The 16,933-nt window shown below is 35.9% G+C and overlaps 1 pseudogene; it reads right to left on the bottom strand.

The window, feature by feature from the left end:
- Positions 1-12,457: 12,457 nt before the first annotated feature.
- Positions 12,458-14,260, bottom strand: LOC149158857 (UDP-glycosyltransferase 72B1 pseudogene; annotated as a pseudogene).
- Positions 14,261-16,933: the final 2,673 nt, after the last annotated feature.

Raw genomic sequence — 16,933 nt, 5'->3', positions numbered from 1 at the left:
GGAAACGAAGGTTTGCCCATCTTCATCGTAAGCCCCTACCCAATGTAAGACATATGGTGACAGAGATGCCTGAATTCAAACAAGAGAATGAAGGTGCATGTCCAAGATGTACCAAATGAAATCTTACAATGGGACCATTCCCCTCATGTAATAGCAAGACCATAGATTTGGAACAACCCGAGGGCTTTGAGATTCATGATCGGGAATCTCATGTATGTAGGTTGAAGAAATATCTCTATGATTTAGAGCAAGCACCCCGGGCTTGGTATGAGAGGATTGATAGCAATTTAATGAAGCTGAGATTCACTAAGAGTGAAGCCGATCCAAACCTTTGCTTTAAGGTTGTGGATGATAGACCTCTCATACTAGTACTTTATATGGATGACCTCTTTCTAGCAGGTATAAACCCTCTCATTTGCAAAAGTAAGAGGGAGTTGGATTCCAAATTTGAAATGGTGGACTGCAAGACTGTGACTACCTCGATGGATCTTAACTTGAAGAAGTTATGGGGTAGTGATGCCGGACCTGGTTTATGAAATGCCTCTAAGTTTTGTCAACTCATAGTAGCATTGATGTTATTGGTGAACCTCTGTCTAGATATATGTTTTGCAGTTACCATGTTGAGCCAACATATGGCTAAGCCTCATCACTCACATTGGATTGGTGGCAAGAATATTCTGACATATATTTGGGGCACAATCACTCATGGATTAAGATACACTGTTGGAGTCGTGAGGCTACATTATTATTCTGATGCTGATTAGGCACGCAGTGTGGAGGATCGAAAAATCACTTCTAAGTGTGGGTTCTCCTTGGGTTCTGCTTCAATATCCTGGATGAGCAGGAAGTAGAAGTCGGTTGCTTTGAGCACTACTGAGGCCAAAGACATAGATGAGAGTATGGCCTCCTATGAAGTTGTCTGGTTGTGGAAGCTCTTCTGTGAGCTGTTTGGACACGTGTTGGATACCATCATGATCTTCTGTGATAACCAGAGGGGGATTCGATTTTTGAGGAATCACGTGTTCTATGATCATTCCAAGCATATAGACATCAGTTACCACTTTATCCAGGATATGGTACAACAAGGAGGAATAGGGCTCCATCACATTGCGACCGATGTGTAGATCTTCGATATTCAGATGAAGCCCTTGGGAAAGGTCAAATTCTTGACTTTCCGAGAACGACTAGGAGTCGTGGAGAGACTCTCTCCTGAGGGTCCTGTATGATATGGACATTGAGCTCTAGGAGCTCCTGGGGGCTTGGGGGTACTTCTTGGAGCAATGAGAAACTATAGGGTGAGTGGTTTAGCTTTTCCCTAGTGATTTTCTATGTAGGCAGGATGAGTGGTTCATCTTTCTCCTACTGAGACACAATCATAGGGTAAGTGGTTCAGCCTTCCCCTAGTGATTTGTTGTGTACAGGGTGAGTTGTTCAACCTTCCCCTAGTGATTTGTTGTGTATAGGGTGAGTGGTTTAGCCTCCCCTGGGATACCCCATGGCGACAAGTAGGCAGGATGAGTGTTTCATCCTTCTCCTACTGAGACATCCTACCCATGCAGTCTGGGACTAATGGGAAGTACCTCTCATCTAGCTAATGAGCAGGGAAATGAGGATAGGGACCATAGTACTACCGATGGACGCCTCGTGTACTACCGTACTCCCTATGCTAGGATGATATTGATTTGGGATCAATTGGAATTGACTTCGAGTGAGTAAGAGTGGTATGAGAAACTCTCTTTATTTGGAATTGAATTCGAGTCAGTAAGAGTGGTATGAGACACTCTCTTTATTTGGAATTGATTTCGGATCAGTAAGAGTGGTATGATACACTCTCTTTATTTGGAACTAATTTTGGATCAGTAAGAGTGGTATGAGACACTCTCTTTATATGGGACTGATTTCGGGTTAGTAGAGAATGGTATGATACGTTCTCGATCACTTCTTCTTCTTCATATTTCAGCAGAGCAGACAAGTGTAGGGCATTGTGTTGATAGTAGAGATTGTACAGTATGGTAGATGGATTAGCAGATGGATTTCTCGCTAGTTGAGAGGGAGTGTTAAAATTGGAAACTAGGGCCAAAATCCATGTGGGTGTTCTTATTTATGGCAGCTGATATTTTTCTTGGATTTCTCTCATCGAGAGGTGTAGGATTGATCTAAAGATCATCTGATTCCGACATGTATTCATGGAGATATGAGTTTATTGATGTTATGTGACAATTCATCAAGGTCAGCCAGCAACCAAATTACCCCAACCTATCCTCAACTTTTTATTATAAATAGAAGAGGACTTCAAGTCATTTTAGACACACATCTCTTGAGATATCTCTCCACTTATTTGGGTTTCGGTGGAAGGAGAGATCTAAAGGAAAATACGTTGTCCTAGAGGGTGATATAGCCATGCCCTAGCCGTAGTCTGGAAGGAGCCCAAGTTCCCTAGCCGTAGGTCAATCAGTGGCCCTAATCTACACATTCAAGGATATTTTTATATGCAGCAGAGGAGGCTCTTCGACGCAGCAAGGAGAGGCTTTAACGCTGTCAAAGAAAACCCTAGCCGCAGGTTTAGAAGAGACCTTAATTCGATGTTAGAGGAAGCCCTAAAAGAGCCCTAGCACAAACAAGAAGAAGGTTTTTATACACATTAAGCCACAGTCAGCGGGAGGCTACTTACATTGTATGAAAGAGGCCCAACCATGATCTAAGTGGAGGCCCTAATTTGCAGTTAGGAAAGGTCCTAATCTGCTGTCCAAGAGGAACTTATATGTTGTCCAAGAGGAGCATTGATATGCTGTAAAAGAAGCCATCAAACCATAGTTAGAAGAGCCCTAATCACAACATAAAAGGAACCCTTAAACGCACCAAGAATAGAGATATCTAGACGTAGAGAAAGGAGGTATCTAACCGCAGTTTAATGTATGATCTATCAGTTGTCTAAGGGAGCTTCAATACGCTGCAAAGGAGGTCAAATAAGGAAGCCCCAACACATCAAGAAGAAGCATGATCAAATTGTTGTAGGTGTCAGCTCATTTTTGTAGATGATAGTAATGTGATAAAGGTTGTTCCGGGTATGAGACTGCTTGTAGGAATGAAAGCCACAACCATAAGATGAAACTGTGTGATGAAGAAGTCTACCCTCAGACTTAGATCAGACCTTGTAGGGTTGGTTTGATATGCAGATTGGGGCTACTCTCTTAAGTTTGTTTGAAGATTATGAAGGAATTTTTGGGCAACTTCAAGTGCCCTTATCAAAATCAACCATTCATCACAGTCAAGGGAGTTTAGGGCTATAGTGCCCTAACCAAAATTGCTGGAGCTGCTAACAATTTGAGGAATGTTGTATCAGGAAATGCTTCAACAATCTTGATGATTGAAGACTATCATAATGATCTTTCTAATGTTGTCATAAAATCTCATATTTATGTATTTGTACTATCTCTCTCTTTGTTGATCTATTGAAGAATATAAGAAGATTTGATCAAGGGTTTCCCCACATTGGGGTTTGTCCATGGCTGGTGCCACATCTTGTGTCCTCTTGTCTTGGCTTGTCTTCTATTGCTTATATTTATATTCTATCTGCACTTTACTATATGCTAATGTGATTGCTAATCTGAATATTGCCATTGGGCTAATATGAAAAATTGAAGTAAATGTCTCTTAGCATAGAACATACCTAAATTTAACATTTTCCCATTATAAAATGGTAATACATTTGTTCTAGTGGATGGAGATATGTCTCGATAGGGTAGGAAGGTCTTCTCGTGTAAAGATGGTAAGTTAATGGAGATTTCATTTCCCAAGGAACAAAAAGGGAGAGAAACATAAGGGATTGTAACATGAAATTATTAATTTATGTGAAGGAATGGGACCCAGTGAAACCCACGAACATGGATGACGTGGCAGCACCACATGGCGGGGCATGTTGAAGTGGCAGGTTTGAAAGGGACCAATTTTCAAATGGGAATAAATTTCAATCTAGGACTCGTATTGAGATAAAATTTATATAGCCAAAAATCTCTTGACAAGTTGGATGCAATGGTGTTATCGAAAATGAGTTCCACACACTTTATTTGAGAATGAATTTTGTAACCCCATTTCCATATTGAGACCATGAAGGTTAGGTTAGTTTAAGGTAACACCTCCCATAGCTCGAGAATAACCCAAGGGGTTGGAGGATATATTGGAATTTCATTATTTGACTAGATACTGCTTCTTAGATGTTTAGGGCACTTTGTTTCCTCCTCCATGTTTGCTTTATGAAGGGTTCACTTCCATTTTGCACACTTTCATTTGTATCTGAATTTTCACATGAAGCAAATTTGTTACATAAAACATTAACTCATTGAAAATTACCATCAACCACTAGGATGATTGCTTCTTTTTCTTTGTTTTTGTTTTAAATCATGTAATTTGTTTTCATCCAATGTGTATTAGTCTCCCTTTCAACCTTTGCTTCATATTTTACATTTTTCTAGTGACATTTTATGTTATCTTTCTCTTCATGCTTTTTTTTCTCTGCAATCTTCATGCAATCTCCCTTAATACTCAAATTGACTAACCATTATTCTAATATTCTAAATTTTGCATTAAATTTGTTATTTCCAAGGCCATCATCTCTTGTTCCACATGCTAGAATCTTATCATTTCTATCATCATCCTTTTGTGTTATATAAAATAAAATTTCATTCTTAAGTTTTCTCATCAACCTCTCCATCAATTTTATTTCCTCATAAAATTTTGTTACCATTTCATCTAAATATTTCTTTTCATTATCTCCTTAATCCTTCTTTTAGTTGTATCCATAAGCCACCTTTTCCTTGTCTACTGGACTAACAAATTCTTCCAAATTTTTTTCCCTAGTTGCATTTGTCCACTACATATGGTTTCCACTTTGATTGCATTTATAAACCAATTTTGCCTCCCACTCTATGGCAATAGAATTTTGATTTAGCTCTTCCTTTATCTCTATTATAGATTTTAATGACTGTCCACCATATTTGGTACTTTCAAAACCTACATTCATGCACAAATTATTAGTTTTAAAAATAAGGCTCTATGTCCTTCCTTGGTGTCTCTATTATCAGATCTTCATGTTGATATGATCGTTCCAAGAACTTCATGAATTGATCCCAAATTTTATTTTCTTCTTTAGGTATAATTCACTACTTTGGTTCACAATAATGAACTTATTCTTCCTCATACTCAACTTCTCTAAGTTCCTCTTCCTTCAACCAAACACTCATCATGTGCTCCAACTTCCTCATATTTCTTGTAAATAATTATTTAATAGGTTGTGTAACTTATTTCTTAATTATCCATCCACATATATGGTATTTTCCACTTTACAATAGTAGCATCATCATTATGTTGATTTATTCATTTATCTCAACCATTTCTTATTCAAATTTATTTTGACTTGTCCTCTACATCTTTGTGCCATTTTCTTTAGAATTCTCCTCCATTTCGTTGTCTTTCATTTGAACCCTTTGTCATGAATATTAATACTCATGTTTATTCTTCCTCTATGAACTTCTCTCATCCACCTGTGAGCTACACTAAGCCTCTGTAATAACATGTTTGTTTCGCCCTGCTACAAGTACCTCATTAATACTCTCTCTCTAAACTTGGCCTTTTGGTAACACTGGCTCTCTCCTTTAGAACCTCATGAGCTTCATCTTCTCCTCTAGGATTCTACGCGTTTACTCACTCTCAATATCTTCACTTGATATTTCTTTGGACAACTCTACCCACATCTACCACTGTGGAGTTCTCTTGACAAATTCTACCCAACCTTAGCTGGAAGTAATTCTTCTTTCACTATTATGCAATCTCTGCTACAAGGGTTACCACAAAATCTATTTCTCTTTTTCTATTGCTATCTACAATCAACAAATACTTTGTCCAACTGTCAATTGTAAATCATAAAGACCATTATTTTACATGTCAAATTAGATCTTCACTTCAAGAAAATTTTTTGATTTCTTTGTTTTCAATTGTTGCAAGACTCTTTTGTTACCAATCTTCTCCAAGACTTTATTGGAAAATCTACCCAGTTCTGATCCTTGGCTAGAATTTTCTTTACTTTTGTAGAAGATTCTTTGTTCTCTATCTCATTATCAGAACTCCATTATTCCTTCTTTGACTTGTCAATACATATACTTATATTTATTATTAAACAAATTAAATCTATTACCTTTGTGTCTCCATATTCCATTTAATGTTTCAACAATTTTATTGATGCCTTCTAACTCTTCTCCAACTCTGATATCCTACACTAATCTTCTTCTAGTGTTGTCAATAGTTCTCTATAAACAATAAACAATTTAATTTTTCTATGCTATAATACCAAATATTGATGTTGTTGGGGCAAAGTCTTCTTAGGAAGTACTCATTCTTTGTTCCCTTAGATCTTTGGTGCAAGATATTCTAAATATTCTTGACTAGAATCATTTTTTTTCAAACATACAAAGCCTTTGAGCAATCACCCTTACTCTACATTATAACCACAATTCAACCCCAAACAATGCACTACAATATTTATGCACAAAACCTCATATTTCATATTGCCTCAACACCATGGTTTAACTCATTCTTCATCACACGACCATGGATTGTAACCTCGAGCTCAATTCTGAAGGTGATAAGCCTTTAATCCCCTATTTTACAACCCTTTCTTGTTATACACAAATGTTAAAAATCCATACTCTTTAATACTTCACATTTACTTGGTTATCCACCTTGTAACCAAGGTTGGTGACTAGTTCTTGATCGACCCTCATTTGTATCCAAGGACCAGGTGAACCAGATGGTGTTAAATTTATCGTAGGGCCAAATTATTTTATCGATCTAGATACCTACGACACTTTACATCATGATCTATTCATCCAAAATGTGGATGGATTCAGATGTACCACACCTTTTTCAGACTCAAATTTGTTGTTGACTAGATTAGTTTTCTCTACAAGATATTATATCTGAGGGTATCGAGCCTAGATGTATCTCCACAAAATTGTATCTTGCTCCAAGAGCCAGATGTCCTTGCTTCTGATGGCCTCAAACTTCATGCTTTCATTGACACAATTCTCAGCATCTATAGGTTCACAATTAGTTATTAATTCATATGCATTATTCTGATCTAGAACTTGTTGTAACCAATGTTAGGGTCCATATTAAACCTTTGATCTACTAGATGTATATAACACCCTGTCAAAGATGGAGGACCTTGGTATCATGTTGATCCACTAGATATGTCACCTAAATACTTTACGTTAAATATATTTACATTTAGTTTAGTCCACCAGTCCAAGGATTGATTAGAATATTTACACATTTAAGGCACAAATTTCTATGAGGTTGGATGACTTATGATATCTGGATGTCTACAGTTTTTTTGTGCGACTATTCTGTAATATTTAAGAACCACCAACTAGTTCACTCCATTACCAAAATACTTTCTTTTTAGTCTTAGAATCTTAGCTCTATGATCTCTTCAACTTCAAAACAACAATTTCAACTTGGTACAAACATGAGGACCACCCCAGTTACATTAAAATTCGTAATTAATGTACATATATAGGATTGGAACAATTTTGATTATATCTAATAACAACCTCCAAAGCACTCATATATTAACATTGGTACATAGAGATCAAACATATACATTATCTTAGATACAGATAGTTCAAGCACACATATTAATGGGGGATAATTTCACACAAATTCCATTTAAAATATTTGGGCTTCCATCTGAAACCCAAGTGCTACAAGAAGATAGATGGGAAAAGATTAAAAGGATGGAGCTTAAGGTGGTTTTTAATAATAGTGAGGTTAGTTCTCGTGAAATTGGTGCTAGAATCAATTCTTGTGTTCTGGATGTCAAAATCATGGATCCGGTGAGGAGCCTTAGAAAAAATAAGATCTTTAAGAACATTTTTATGTTCTCAAAGGCTCTTGCAACAAAATATGGATGGAGACTTTTGTCCACTCACAACCTATGGATTATGGTGTTTCTTCAAAAGTATATTAACCCTTTCTCACTGGAAGACTGGATTGTGACTAGACTAGGCTGAGAGACAAGCCGCGTTTCCATATCTCTGTCATTGGATGTGTAGTTCTCAACTCCTTTGATCTTATTGCCTTAGGTCTTACATGGAAGGTGGGAAATGGTCTGAAAGTGAGATTGGGTTAGGATCCTTGGCCAAGTAGTTGTCAAAACCATTTTCTGCCCCAAGATCTTATTGATCAACTCAAGCAGAGAGATTTCTCTCGATTTTATCAAATTGATAACCCAAATTGTACTTCTATCCAGCATCAAGGATGGCTATCAATTGAAGCCTAGCAGATCGATCAAGAATATCACAAAATATGCAAGGGTTTCTTGGGTGCCCTTGATGTAGGTCACATAAGACTCTCCCGGGATGAGGATGAGTTGGTCTAGGCTCATTCTCTTATGGGCATTAATAAGTCTCCCAAGTTGGGGTATATTTATCTGAATATGGCTATTGTTGAAGACAATGAGGAGTGGTGGTAGAAAGGTGGATGGAAGATCAAGATCTTGACCAAATATTTCCTTTTTATGCGGCGTTTACTTACTAAGAAAGATCCTACTTAGGAAAAATTATAGAAGCATCATAAGATCAAACCTCCCTAGTGCCCATTATGTAAATCAAACGGTGAATCCATTGAGCACATTTTTGTCGATTTTCTTTTCTTTTTTCTAGTTAGGTATGTGTGCAACATTATTCTTAGCCAATATTGTGTGCCGGAAGGGCCTTCCTTTGAGGAGAGGTGGAGATTCTGGACACAATATAGGAATACCAAACCATTTCAGACTCTACCCCTATTTACATGTTGGGGTGTTTAGTTGGCTCAAAATAAATAAATATTTGAAAATAAGTTATACTTTCGAGAGCAAGTCATCACTGAAGCTTTGGATATTTTGTCTCATTTTCCTTGGCCCATGTTTTCTCCTCGGAATTCAATTGTGATTCCAGAAGAATCTAACAAATATTAGCCATGGGGTTATATTGATGGGGTTGAATAGGGGGATGATCATCGATGTGAAGGAGATCTTATATTACACCTACCTAAACAACATTGTTTCAAAATCAACATGGGGATCATGAGAGGAATAAACAATTTGGCTGAATTTTTATATTGTCGTTCTTTACTAGCTTTTGCAAGATAAAAGGGATGTGATCAACTTCATGTGTTTGGTGATTCTTTGTTGGTCATTAATTGGGTTAATAAGATTCAACAATGCCACAATATACATCTAACTCATATTCTGGAGGATTTGCAAAGGATCAAGCTTACTTATGTTTATTTTTCTTGTATTCACATCTATAGGGATCTAAACAAGGAAGTAGATAAGTTTTCTAAGGCAGGCCTTCAGCTAGATTGGGGGATATGACAATTGAGGAAGCCATAAACGATGAAAATTTTAGATTTTATCACAAGCCTTGCATGGATGAAAACAATGCATAGTTTTACTCACATGTTTTTCTGCAATAGTTTATTTTTGTGGAGCTTTTCAGGCTGTTTCTCTTGGATTCTTTGATAGAATATGGGTAACTTTATCCATCTATTTTTTTGGACTATTGTAGATCATCGTGGTAAAATGATATACATATGTTTATTTTCTTGCTAGTTTTTCTTTCTTTAACGATTGAATAAATATGATTAGATCTTGTTAAATATACAATTGATTGTGTATATGCAAAATACAATATTATTTACCATATAAATAGAATTACATTTTTTCTCATAAAAAAATAATATATAATATCAATAAAAATTTATTAACCATAACTTTAATATAAATTTATAATTAACTTAAATCTATTTTAATTATGACATTAAAATGAATTAAATCTTTTAAAATATTTTTTTAAGTGAAAAAAAATTTAATCATTATAAACACTTAATAAATCTAAAATTAAAATAAAACAAAATTAATTTAATTATTAGTTATAAATCATTTTAATTTTAATATTAACAATTTTAATATTAGATAACCACCCATCTCCAAAAATAACTCCTGCCAATTTTAAACCTAACCATACTTCCAAACAAACAACCGACTTTAGACCGGATAAGTTACAATTAACTTTTATCGATATAAGAATTTCCTATTCCCTTAGTGAAAAACGAAAAACATTAAAAAAAAAAATAATTTTTATCCAAATCCATATCCACAAACTTTAATTTAATCTATATCCATCAGGACTTCGAAAAGAATCTGTATCTGACCACGCCCAACACGACCAAACGGAAGCCCAAATTTCTGTCTGATATCAAATATAAAACTCCCAACGGGAATAAAAAACAAAAAAAACTAGGAAGGCGGAGCAATTGCCGTTGAATCTGAGGCAAGAGACGGAATGTTAGGTAGCTAGCATTCGCTGGCGTCACGAAAAAATAATACTGAATTCATGAATGCCTCGTAATACACATGCGTTTACTACCGTGAAGATGATTGGAATGGTGGTTAAGAATGGCTGGTGTGAAGTTTCATGGAACTGCAAATATCTATCATGGCACTGGTACATGGGGTGTTCAAAGCCCATTTGATATTCGCAATGAAAACCTGGCGACGAGACTGGTCGAGAGATTTTAGTCATTAGAGATTTTAGTAATTAAAATTTCAATATATTGTATAGATCATAATTTTTTTTTGAGGGTTGTGAAAACATTACATTTCAAAATAAAATGTTTTTCTGATTTTACTATCTAGACACTCAAAATATACATATTTATTTTTCTCAATTCTTTTTTAGGTTTTTTTTACAGTTCTATTTTATTTCATACCGAAGTTGATACAGTGGGTTCTTAATTGAGCAATAAGAACATTTGCCTATTCATGGCCCTATAACATTGTATAAATTAGTTGCCAAGAAGATATCTGGTCTTGAATGCTCAACATCTAAGACTTTAATATTTTATGTTCATTTGGATTGAAACAAAAGCACAAGGAAAATTAATAAAACAAAAATATAGTTTTATCTTTGGCTGCAAACGTATAATTCATTTAGATTACTCACTTTTGGATGTAGTTGAAGATGATGCTTCGTCTAAAGGGTATGCCAGGGTTGTATAGATTCAAGTTGGTTTAATTTTCTCTTTTAAATAGACTATATTCCAAGTGAAGATGTTTAGATTACATCACAATATCTCTACCCTATGAAGTTGAAGAGTGCTTTTTGGAGTAATTATTTATTTTATTTTATTTTTATTGTTATTTGTATGTAATTTTACCCAATCAAAATGTTTAATAGGACAGGGGATGATAAGGTAGAACAAGACATTACAATGTTTTTTCTATATGAAGCTAGAGAGTACCTCTCTGCACAATGAAAAAATTTACACATGATTTTAAATAAACATGTAGAAATTTACACATCATCTCAACATGAATGATGGTTAGAAATTAAGTAGGAATTAGATTCTGAACTTTTCTTCTTGATCCCCGTTCCTTTTTTTTCTATTTCTTTTTATATTATTGATTAGTATTTACTTGAATTCTTAATAGAATTTTAATTAATTGTTTTATTTTATTTTAATTCAATTTAATAAAAATATCATGCTTTTTTTAAATGAATTTTCTTATTCTAAATACTTAAATTCTTAATATAATTTTTAAAATTTTTAATTAATTAATTAATTAATTAAAATATTAAATTTATTTTAATCAATATTTTAATACTTTCAGCACATTTTGACCTTTTATAATATTATATATATATAGACTAGTTTCTAATACTTCGTTTATAACTAAATATTATCTTAATTAATTTAATAGCTAATTTTTGATGGTTACATGATGTATTCTTGCTATTTATTTTTTACTATTGATTAATTTTTTCACTTTTATTCTCAAAAATGTCCACCAAATCTTAATAATGCAATTAATCCAAAAAACAATCTCATTTACAATATAAATCACAAAATTCTAAAATCTAACCCAAAAAAATTCTATTTATCCCTTCACTACATTTATAATATATTAATAAATTTTTATTTCAATTATATTTATAAATCTCACTGAATGTTTATAAAATTATTTAATTTATATAAAATAATTAATTTATATATTGAACGCGAAAATTGAAAATATTGTTTTTTAAATTCATGTGTCATTGTATAACGCTATATGGAAATCTCTATGCTGGGATGCACATTGCAGACAATTTTGCGGATAATATAATATCTAAAGTTGAGCTCTTTACAGCTAAGTGAAATGGCAAAACATGATGGTCTCATAGTGCTTCTTTGAGCATTCTTTCTGGACGATGACAGGGACACGACTGAATAAAGTTAAAATAAAAGCTGAGTGTTACTTTGAGCATTCTTTCTGTACGGTGACAGGAATACGACTGAATAAAATTAAAATAAACCCGGAGTTAAGGTAAATTTATGGTTGCTCTTATATCAAATCCAAACCGGAAAGAACAAATGGAACTCGATATACCATGGATCTTTATTCAACAAAATACTAAATACTGGAACTTAAATCCTCAAACCCAAATATAATATTCACAATGATGGGATTGTAACTCCACACCCAGATATAATATCGCATCATCAGTCTATGAAAGCTTTCCTCTCATAGCGGTGCAGCTAAGAAACTGTCACTCCTGAGAGAGTGAAATCTCGGAAGTAGCAGGTGGTGTTTTAGTGGCATGCATTTCCTTCCAAACAGAAGCCACGTTGGCCAGCGCGTTGTATGAACTCCCTCCCTCCGCCATTGCAAACCGAGCCTTTTCCATCAATTCTGCCATCCTCTTCTTCATTTCCATGCCCCCCTCTCCTTCCATTAATTCCCTAGCCGCTCTTTCCACTTCCTCTCTTTTCACCAATCCATCTGGCCCCTTCTCCGCTTCAATGGCCACCTTCATCTGCTTCACTAGAAAGAAGGCATTCGTTTTCTGCTCAGCAAAGAGAGGCCAAGCGATCATCGGCACTCCATGTAACATGCTCTCTATCGTTGAATTCCAGCCGCAATGAGAAAGAAAACCGCCGGTGGATGGATGAGAGAGGACACTAATCTGAGGCGCCCATGAATCCACCACAAATCCCCGGTCCTCGGTTCGAGTCTCGAAACCCTCAGGTAGAACCTCCCTCATGTCTGCTCCGGCCGTCATCGCCGATTCAGTTCGTGGAGGAGGCTCCCTACGCAACACCCAAAGGAAGCGCTGCCCGCTTGCTTCTAGCCCCAGAGCAAGTTCCCTAATCTGATTTTCCGACAGCGTGCCGCGGCTCCCGAAAGCAACGAACAGAACGGACGAGGCGGGCTGGCGGTCTAGCCATTTGAGGCAGCCCTCCTTCTCATAGTTATCGTCATATTCCGACAGAGACGAAGATATGAGCGGCCCAACGGCATAAATGGAAGGCCGCTTTTCGGGAACGCTCAGAACCTTTCCTTCCTTGAGAGCTTTTACTTGTTCCGGTTCCATTTCCTGGCATGTATTTATCAGAATTCCACAAGCTTCGTGAAGCCGAAGGGAATGTTGAATCAACCTATTGAATGAAATATCAGATCTGTCTTGAAGAGGGCCCGGCAAATCTATTCCAGGAATCGGCGGAAGGCCCGGCACTTCGATCGGGATATCCACATCTTTGAAGGAGGTTTCAATCTTGTGGGCAAGTGTTGGCAAGTAGAGCGTGATGCAGAGGATAAAAGCCGCAGAAGGGAAGAATATGTAGGAAGGTATTTCTAGTTTGGAGGCAACATCCAACATGGGTGTGCCGAAAACATCGATTATGAAAGCGCAGACAGGAAACGAAAAGGATGTGAGAGCATCTTCCACTAATATTTTAGCCTTCTCCAACAGTAGGGGTATGCGTATAAAAAATGGCATCTCAGCATGATTCCCCGCGATCTGAACATCAGGGAGCTCTATGAAGCGGATCTTGCTCCCTGACGAAGACGGCCAGATTTGTTGAGGAGAGCCGTTCATCCATTTGGCGGTGAAGAAGGTGACAGAAAAGCCATGGTAGACAGTCAGCCACTTTGCAAGCTCGAGCAGTGGTATGTGATGGCCCGACCCAAACCCTGGGAATATTGCGACATGAGGCTTTTGCCACTCCATGAATCTCTCTGTAATTCAACCAGCAAATGCCCCGATTTGAAGGGTGGGTTCTGTAAAGATGGAGCAGAAATAAAATAAAATAAATCTATGAAGACGCTTGGGTTGTACACGATAACTTGGGAAACAAGCCAAAACTAAACAATCTATGATCGAGCACGCTTTTGTTGTTTTCGAGAACTTGGCAAATGAGCTACACACGACGACTGTATAAAACAGTTTACATTTGCTTGCAACGTCAGCGCAGACATATGAATGATGCCATGGCCATATTAATAGTATAGTTTTGCTTGGAAAGATTCGTATGTGATTAATATATATATGGTGGGTACGGGGGACCATTTTTTAATATATACATATATATGTTGTCTTTGTTTTATTGTATACTATTCTTAAGCTGATTAGATTGCCACGAACAGTGCTATTAGTTTTTATGGATTAAGATTAAATGTTATTAACTATTAGTTTTGTCTATAGTCAAGGCAGTGACTATAGTAATGGAAATGAGATTGTTAACATTATTTTTAAATAACTTTTGGCCATTGTTAAATATGCATAGTTTTTCACTTCATTCTCTTATTAAAGTTTAAGCTGGTTATTATTTCTGTCCTGTTAAATATGCATAGTTTTTCACTTCATCGTCTTATTAATATGCATAGATTTTCATTTCATCTTCTTATTTCGCTGTTCCCGAGACAAAACAATATATTATGTGTATTTTTAGTATATTTTTCCCTAATGTTTTTCACTTAAAAATTTCACATCAATCCTATTTTGGAAAAGAGGAAGTAATACTAACATTACTTCATCAACAAAAAGTGTTTGCTTAACATAATATATATACATCTATGATGCATAAGGTAAGGTAAAGTCACAAGGTAAGATAAAGTCATGTTAAGCTGTCAAGTAAGTATTCCACTTGTCAAGTAAGTATTTCAAAAGGGTAAGTTTGCATGTACTCTTACACCTGCTCACCTTCTTCTTTGTCCACTCGTCATTGTCTTCACCTTCTTCTTTGTTCACTTGTCACTGCCTTCACTACTTCTGTGATTTGCATGAGGGACCTACTCCTGCTATCCCTCATGTAAATCATTGTCTTCACCTTCTTCTTTGTCCACTCGTCACTGCCTTCACTACTCGTGTGATTTGCATGAGGGACCTGCTCCTGCTATCCCTGCAACTGCTTATGTTTTGCTATTGATGCTTTCTATGCCGATGCTTTTAATGGATTTATAAACTTCATTTCAATCAACTGAATACACATACTAATTTGGGGATGAACTTGAATACACATACAAATTTGGGGATGAACTTGGAGCCAAGTGATGAGGATATGCCGCAGGGACTAGACTTGAAAGGAATGCTTTCAAAAACTCGATGTATTTGCATTTGAAAAGGAATGCTGCTGAATCAACGACTGCAAACTCTAACCCCACTGTATCAACCGGTATAATAAGCGACTCTTAATCTGCATCACAAGTTGATGTTTAATATCAAGTAAATATTAGTAACTCTTAATCTGCATAAGTAAATAAGATAAATACAGTAAAATCCTTACATATAATTCCTAGCATGTTTATACTTTATATATTGTATTTTCTATAGTATGAAGGCAATATGTGGACTTAGTAAACTCTGTATATATCCATGTTTTGTTCATAAGCCATCAACATAATAGCCAAATTTCAATCTCAGTATAATTCAAATACGCAATTTCGTTATTTTCTCTCTCGAAGGTCTTATAACTTTTCATTTTGTTTGAAACATTTTGAATCATTTCAAATACCAAGTTGGGTAGTTTGATTGCACTCCTAGTCAGACAGAGGATGAGATCAGAGATGTACTTAATTTATATAACTTTTCATTTTGAATCATTTCAAAGACCAAATTGGGCAGTTTGATTACACTCCTAGTCAGACAGAGGATGAGATAAGAGATGTACTTAATTTATATCAGGCTTCCCTTGTTTCCTTTCCAGGAGAGAAAGTCATGGACCAGGTTGAAACTTTATCATGGACAAGGCTGAAACATTCTCTGTGAAATATTTAAAATAAGCCTTGCAAAAGATTCGAGTCTCCAATCTTTTCACTAAATACAACATACACACAAAAGATACCAGTCTCCAGTCTTTAGATTGAAATCCTAGGCATACCCATTTCAAAAACCAAGGCACTGCACAAAACCCATGTTTTGAATTTTAGGTTTGGTGTCTAGAACTCTGAATTTAGCAAATGGGAAGATTCATCGTTTTCGAAATGGGAGTTTTGGAAGCTTTTGGAAAATCTTGCAACCTAATCTAGTACTATTATCCAACTTACTGATTAAGCTAGATTTTAACGATGCTGGGATAAGATAACTCAAGCTAGTTGAAATCACTCAAACTGCGAGAAAGAAATCACCCAACCAGGGCTGGGCTAGGTGGAATAATCTTATTGGATGCCAAGATGGCTGGATGCTGAAATGGCTGGGAGGACATTATGGAGGTAAGGAAACTGCTCGTAAGGTTTCACAGGTTGGCCTCTAGTGGCCTACTATGTTCACTAAAAAATACAAATCCCAAGTTTATAAAACAAAGGTCATATATATGCAACTAAAAATAACAACCATGACCAGGCTTCTCTTTGAATTTCTAAATCACCACACTGGGAAAGGGTTGGAAGCTACAAAATTAGTGTTGAAGTTACAGAATTAGTGTCTTATGAAGGGAGATAATAAAATTTAGTGAGATTGTGATAAGAAACAATTAGCAAAAAAATTTCGAACTGCACAAGGGTTCCCAAATCATGGTGCATAAACAGTGAATAATATTCCGAATATGTAAAACGTACCAAAATTATGAGGCTTTAGGT

This window comes from Pinus tabuliformis, chromosome 5_2 (genome assembly GCF_031772625.1).
Source record: "Pinus tabuliformis cultivar Carrire ecotype Pingquan chromosome 5_2, CPIR1, whole genome shotgun sequence".
In the NCBI taxonomy this organism is placed as follows: Eukaryota; Viridiplantae; Streptophyta; class Pinopsida; order Pinales; family Pinaceae; genus Pinus; species Pinus tabuliformis.
The sequence above is the reverse complement of the archived record's forward strand: the minus strand, read 5'-3'. Positions and strand labels throughout refer to the sequence as shown.